Here is a 7,687-nt window from a genome sequence, read left to right as displayed (position 1 = left end):
TTTTTTTTTTTATATATTTAATACATCAAGTTGAAAATCACAATATCTGTTACGACCATATGTTCTGTATATGAATGTAACTTGTTGATGCATTGCAGAAATACCATGCTGATAAATATGCTGCATTCTCCACCTTACTCAGATAAAATCTGTCTTTTACTTTTTCTCAAAATGTCCTTCATTTCATACTGAAACTTAAATATGAAATCAATGCATGTAGAATGAGTTATATCCAAAAAGAAAAAAAAAAACAGGAGGTTCAGACATAAAGACCTCATCGCCAATAGTTTCAGTAGTTCTTCCACAAAGGTTCTAATGAAACCGAGTTTGATTAGAACTAAACAATATTTGGGAAATGATACAAAGGTCAAAGGCTTTGTTATCGAGCGTTAGTCATAGGATATCTGTATGCCTTCATTTTCTACTTCTCTATAGAGATGAGTGTTCCATTTTATTCACTGATTAAAAAAATGTTTGGTTTCTAGGACCACATATTACTTGCATAAGCCTTCTTCCCAGGTGTGCAGTGAGCTTTACAACCGTAATTTTTTGTCATTCAGATGCTTCAAGAAATGTTTCAGTTTGCCTACCTTGATTACCTGGCTCTCATTGAAATTCCTCCCTTCTAGAGTGTTTGTCAGTACCCTAGGACGCAGGGTCTGCTAATGATATTAGTTTGGGGATGCATTTTCTCTCCTGCTCGTCATATCTTTGATCTCTATACTTCTGTGATACATCTGTATCCCATTTATGTTTAGCTTAGTATGGGTATATTGTGTTCCATGTGTTAAACTTTTATTATCTCTCATCGATATTATGCTTGCTTCTTTTAATGGGTGTTTTTGTTTATCACAGTGGATTGCTCTTGTTTTGGCGCCAGAAGGGTTTTCTATATTTCATGTAATGATTGTAGACCATCATTGGGTTGCTCTTGTTTTGGCTCCAATGAAGGCTTTTCTATGTTTCCTGTAATGATTGTAGACCATCATTTAATCTGTTCTTTTTATGTGGTCAATGAATGTCAAATTGCATCCATATGAATCAAATTGATGATTAAGAGATCTTCCCATTCATGTGGTTACAGAAGTCTTTCGCTGTGATGTTGGACCAAATGGGAGAATTCTCATAAAAGGGGTGAGCGTGACCGGAGAGAGGAAGATTCGCAGGAAGAATATGGTTTTTAAGATGCAAACTCAGAATTTATGCCCACCGGGTGAATTTACTGTTTCATTCCAGCTACGAGGTCCAATTGATCATCTAAACTTGTCTTGTAATTTTGGACCTGACGGAATTTTTGAAGGTGTTGCGAAGAAAAAACAGCAGGTCCTTTAAGGTACATATTTAGATCAAAATATTTCCTCTTTGTATAAGTACCTCTATAGTCCAAAGTATTTTGTTTGGAGTTGCATGTGAAAGTTGTGTCTGTGGCTTTCCCCACTTTTATATTAGTCAAACAAGCCAATTATATTAACCATTATATCTGAACCAATTAAGTAATCCCGCCATTTAGGTTCCTGATATATGAACAATCATTCTGCATTGTTTTTGGAATGTGGACATATTTGTGCACTGTCAAAGTGTAAGGTCATATTTATGTATTATACCCTTAGATTTTAAGCTGAACACGCCCAGTTTTGCGTGTTGAACACTCGTTTTGCCACGTAGGATCGGAGGTCATATTTGTGCAGTTTTGAATAGTTAAAGGTCATATTTGTGCACTATCAAAATTTAAGGTCAAAGTTATAATTTGATGTCAAATTTAGGGTCATTTTTATGTATTAACTCTTTTATTAAACCTTTAAGTTTATAATGACAAACATTCGTTAAGTGAGAGAATATAAGTTTTGGCCCACATGGACTAATATTTTTTGAAAGGTTTAGTAAACAATGATGATAATATAATTGCTAAAATCCTATTGGTGGTAGGAAAGATATTTCACATAAAGCTTTTGTTATGGTTCTCGAATATGGATCTAGTTATGGGACGTTGTAAGATAAAATCTGATGTTTTCTTTCTATGATTTATGGATTTATGGCCCTGGTTGGGTTAAAGTACTCAAAAATTGAAATATTTTCTGCTTGTTTTTCCACTAAAACCAAATAAATTACTTCCTCCATTTCGTTTTAGTTGACCCTCTTTTTAAAATATTTGTTTCAATTTAGTTGTCCCTTTTGATAAAATATCAAGAGTATTTTATTATATTCTTCCAATACTACCCTCAACATTAAATAACTAAACAAAGTAGATTTAATCAAATTTATTTTTTTAAAACATAATTAATAAGGTTAATTTGGTAAATAAACCCCTAATAAACACTTTCTTAAGGGGAGTGCCAAGTCAAAAAGGACCAACTATTTTGAAACGGAGGGAGTACATACAATTAGTGAATTAATCACCCCCTATTTTCAAGGAAATAACTTCTTACAACTACTGAAATGAGAAATTGGGGGGAATAACCTCCTTAATGGTGTCTACGGAGAATTAAAAGCAGCATTATAGATAAATCATTAATAACTGCCTAAGAAAAATAGAAAACATAATTAATAGTTGTTAATTCCTCTCTTTCTTCTTCTCTCTTCTCTCTTCTCTCTTCTCACTTTTCTTTTCCGAATAGATTTGCACTTTTTCTTCTTCTCTCTTCTCTCTTTTATTTTTCTTTAATAGTTGTCAATTCCTCTCTTTCTTCTTCTCTCTTCTCTCTTCTCTCTTCTCTCTTCTCTCTTTTCTTTTCCGAATAGATTTGCACTTTTTCTTCTTCTCTCTTCTCTCTTTTATTTTTCTTTCTAATCACTTGCAGGCACTACAAGTTCGGGGTAGCTTCTCCGACAACTCAAAGCGTACATTTTTCGGTGACCAAATTCAGGGGTGGTATCAGTAGTAGGTAAAGGTGATGGCAATAAAATTTTAGCGACATATTTCTGCACCAACTTGTCGAAATTCGATGAATCTATCAAGAAAATGCCTCTTCATCTTCTCCCTGGATTAGTTGCACTTGTTTCATTTTCTTTAGGTATCTTGTCTAGGTTTCTTGACGGTTGGTGGTGGATACATTTTTGTTTTTTTCGATATTTATATTTTAGTCTTTTCTCTCTTGATTTCTTGCCTGATTATCGTTGATTGTTTCTGTTGGATTACTGATTCCAATTTCTCTGTTACTTTGTTGTAGTTGAGAATAGCATATTTATTTACCATCGTATGTGTTATTATTTTCTATTATTGTTGTCAAGTTTGGGGTTGGGGGCGAGGGGTTGTAGGATTAAGTAGGATAAGGGAGCCTCTAGGTTGAGAATTAGGTCTTCGAACACGGGGACTCTTCAAGGTAAGTTTATAGAGCTCGTGAAGATTCTTAGGTAGAGGAGGATTATAGCTTGTGTCTAGGGGACCAACTGGGTAGGCTCTAAGACGAGGGATGTTGACGGGTATAAGTTATGGTGCTCTAGTAGCGTCAGGCATAGGAATGGGGTAGGTATCTTAGTTAGATGAAGAGCATAGGGGACAGGTGGTGGAGGTTAAGTGGATCGACGATAGGTTGATGTTGATTAAGTTAGTCATTGGAGGGTCTATATTGAATGTTATTAGTGCCTAAGATCCATAAACGGACTTAGACAATGAGGAGAAGAAAAGCTTTTGGGAGGTTTGGATGAGGTGGTGAAAGGCATTCCGAGCACTGAGCAGCTCTTCATAGAAGAGGATTTTAATAGGCATATTAGGTCTATATCTGTAATGCCCCGAGACTGTACCCCAGACGTTACATGGTACTTACGACCCCGAAGGACCACAAGCTAACCCATGTCTGATATCTGCTGTGAGCACTGAATAATATACTGTACTAAATGTGAAAAATAGGCTGAAATGCCATAAGGTTCAAAATCTGAAATACTGATAAATAACATCTGATAAAATATCTGAATCTAAAATACTGTCTGAACTAGTCTATTTTGAAAAGCCTCTAACTGAACTGTCTGAAAGTGGAGTTGATGGGACAAGCCCCCAACTAACTCCAACTAATGATCTACTGATAAACTGGATTACTGGAATAAAATCATGCCCTCTATAGATGAGAACTCGCTATTAAATTTATAACTGCTGACTGGATATGTCTAAGCACAGTCAGGAGCCTGAGCGTCTGAACCTATGATATGAGACATCATAGCACAAAAAAAGAGTATGCGGTCAGTACATGGAACGTACTGGTATGCTAGATGAGGTAAGGCTGAATGCAAGGGTTCATATACATGAACAACGACTGACTGAATGATATAGAGTAACTGAATATAAGAGTACGTGGATAACTGATACTACTGAAAAATATTGAGTATACAATACTGTGGACATACATAGATATATATTATATCTGAGCTTTTCTGAAGCTGAGTACTAAGTTTTGATAACTGAGTAACTAATATCTGAAGTTGCTAATAACTGAATTACTGATACTAATTGACTGTGTCTGACAGTCCTGATTCTGTAAAACTGAACTGAATTCTAAACTGAGATAGAAATTAAAACTGTGGGAGGTAATCATCTAACTGATATATCCCAAATCTGAGCTGATAGGGGTCCAACCTGTGACCCCAGTTGAAAGGGTATTAGTATCGTTCCACGGGTGCTACAATGGCTGTGAGTTAACCCTAACTAGTAGGAAGATATTTTGTCAACCCTTAACTAGCAGGAAAACTCATAAGAGATGTGTCAACCCTCATCTAGCAGGAAGTCATCTACACCTCTGCTGGCTACATAGTTTTGTAACTTAGGGATTGCTACTAAGGGTCAAACCCTACACTAACAGGAATGCCCCCATCCCTGGGTTCTCTCAGTGCTAAATCCTACTCCCAACTGAATAGATACTGAACAGATTACGAGACTATATTGGGTTTGACTGAACTGCTACTGATCGTGTTAACTTACTGAATTGGACTGATACTAAATTTTCCTGAGTTCTGTAGATGACTGAGTACTACTGATAGTTACATGACTGATACCATTCTATAACTAACATTGGCTCTAGGTAAAAAGCTAAATTGTCGGGTATTAAATACCCCCAGGACTCGATAGCATGAAAAGTAAAGCTTAGCAAAATCTTGATAACATAACAATGTTTACTTGTTCATAAGTCATTCATAGAGACATTTCACCAAACACTTGTAATGCATTAACTTGTACATGAATGGGGAATACATGCTATCATGGTTTAATGTCACTATTTCATTCACATAAGTATTTTATCAAACACTTGTAGGGCATAAGCTTGTACATATACTAGCATGTCATGATTTCATCATAAACATTCTATCAATCACTTGGGAAGCACGACCTAATACACATATTCATAGATAATATATAAACATGGAAACTATAATTCCTAACTTGCAATTTCATGGGTTTAACATGCTATTCATATAATTACCCCTAAATACTATTCTATTTTCATGAATCTTATCATAATCATGGATTGAAAACCAAATTAACATCATGGATACATTAATCACTTTGTAAATTCAAGGGTTTATCAAGATATTCACATATTCATCACACATGTTGTTCAATTTCATAAACTTGCACTTAAATAATGGATTTAAACCCAACTAATATCATGAACATGAATTCAATCTAATTCAAATATGGAAGTTCATAATTCAACAATTTTGTGGTTTTAAAAATGGATTCGTGGACTCTATGAGTGAAAGAAACCCATAGATGAACACCTAACATACCTTAGAAGATTCTTTCTTGAAGGTTCTTGGAGGAATTCTTAGGCTTGTTCTAAATTTTCTTGAACTAGGGTTTTTGCCTCTTTGAGAGAGAATGTTTTATTCTTGAGAGAAAGTGAGGAAATAATGAGGCAATAGGTTATTTAGGGGTTTAATTTCGTGTTAAGACTGATTAGGGCCATGAAAAAAATACCAAACTACCCCTGGGAATAAAGAAAAATTCATTACTGAAAAATCCGATTTTGGGCCCTGGCGCGACGCGGAGCTATCGCGCCATGTCATTGGAAAATGACAATTGGGAACTGGGGGCCAGGCGCGACGTGGTTGAATCATGGTGCCCCTTTGATTTTGAATTTTGGACTCAGCACGACGAGGTAGAATTGCGTTGGAACACTAAAAAAGAACAATTGTGACTGAGCCCATGGCGCAATGCGCCAATATCGCGATGGAGCACTGGAAAGTGACAATTGCCATTTGGCTTGGCTCCGCGACACGCTAACGTTCCAGGTGGTACACTGTCTTACAAAAATAGCTCTAACTCTTCGTCCGGATATCAAATTTGGGTGAATTTTATATCGTTGGAAAGTTGACTGAATTCCTACGCATTGGTGAGCTCTAAACTAGAAAATACTGAGTATTTCAAAAATTTTATATGGGATTACTCATGTACTAAGACTTAAATTAAGCTAGGAAAATAGGGGTATTACAATATCATGAGGCTATGATGATGTGTATGGAGATTTTGGTTTCAGGTAAGGAATGGAGTAACTTCACTTTTGGATTTTACTAGGGCCTTTGGATTATGGATAGAGAATTTGAGTTTTCCGAAGAAGAAAGAGCACCTTATTAACTTTCAGAGTTCGGTGGCTAAGACTCAAATAGACTTTTTGCTCCTTAGAAAGGGTGATACAGCACTATATAAAGACTGTAAAATCATACCCAGCAATAATCTTTCGACCCAACAAAAACTTTTAGTGATGGAATTGGAAATCAAAAAGAAAAGATAGAAGAGGGGTGTGAAGGATCGGGCTAGAATTAAGTAAGGTAGCTTGAATTTGGCCAGTGCATTGGAGATTTGAGAGAAGCTATAATACCCCACATGTTTCTAAGCTAGGAGACGAATCATTTTTCCTACATATGAAATCTCCTATCCTGTAATTCATACTTGAGTACATGACTTACAATGAGTATCCTAGCGATAATATAGCTTATGATGCGTTAAGCATGTTCATATGAGTCACTTAAGGTAATACAAGCTAAGAGTTTTTGAATCCATCAAATTTTAGTGTTTGATTTTGTAAGGGTCATATTTGAACGAGTATAACTCGATGTTAATGTTGTATTTCTTCATATTTCTACCCACCAAATTATAGAGAATCGAATTAGCTTTCCAATGATACCAATTTCATCAAAATCTGACACCCGAGCTAGGAGTTATGGCTTACTGGAAAGCATATGCGATAGCATATGCGGCGCCTATGTACATATAGGCGATAGCATATGCGGATCCTATCTAGATATAGGCGATAGCATATGCGGCGCCTATATAAATTTAGGCGATATCATATGCGGCGCCTATGTAAATATATGTGATATCATATGTGGCGCATATCTTATGGTTTCAAGTGACTTAAACACTCCGTTTTGAGTTATTTTGAGGGTAATTAAGTCTTTTAACACTCCTTACACGTCCCTAAACTTAACCCTACGAAATATATAGCTCCTAATTACATTATAACCCTACTAACATCTTAAGTTCATCATCTAAGAGCACTAAAAGAGAAAAACAACTAGGGTTGCATAATTAAGCTTGAAGATCCAATTTTAAGGAAATTCCTCCGTCAATCATCAAGAATCTTCCTTCTAAGTTATACATGACTTGATTCATGTACTTCTTTCATCCGCTCAAGAACCATATTCTAAATTATGTATTATGATATTTATGTTGTTGGTGGTTGATGTTCATGTGGTTGGA

At 35.7% G+C, this 7,687-nt stretch overlaps 1 long non-coding RNA gene across 1 annotated transcript; it reads left to right on the top strand.

Annotated features, from left to right (window-relative positions):
- Positions 1-22: 22 nt before the first annotated feature.
- On the top strand, positions 23-1,646 carry LOC124892748. The gene is made up of 2 exons (XR_007050403.1): positions 23-968; positions 1,085-1,646. It is a non-coding gene; the product is annotated as an uncharacterized LOC124892748 (long non-coding RNA).
- The last annotated feature ends 6,041 nt before the right edge of the window (positions 1,647-7,687 follow it).

This window comes from Capsicum annuum, unplaced genomic scaffold, assembly GCF_002878395.1.
Source record: "Capsicum annuum cultivar UCD-10X-F1 unplaced genomic scaffold, UCD10Xv1.1 ctg5031, whole genome shotgun sequence".
NCBI classification, from domain to species: Eukaryota; Viridiplantae; Streptophyta; class Magnoliopsida; order Solanales; family Solanaceae; genus Capsicum; species Capsicum annuum.
This window is presented reverse-complemented; position numbering and strand designations above follow the sequence as displayed.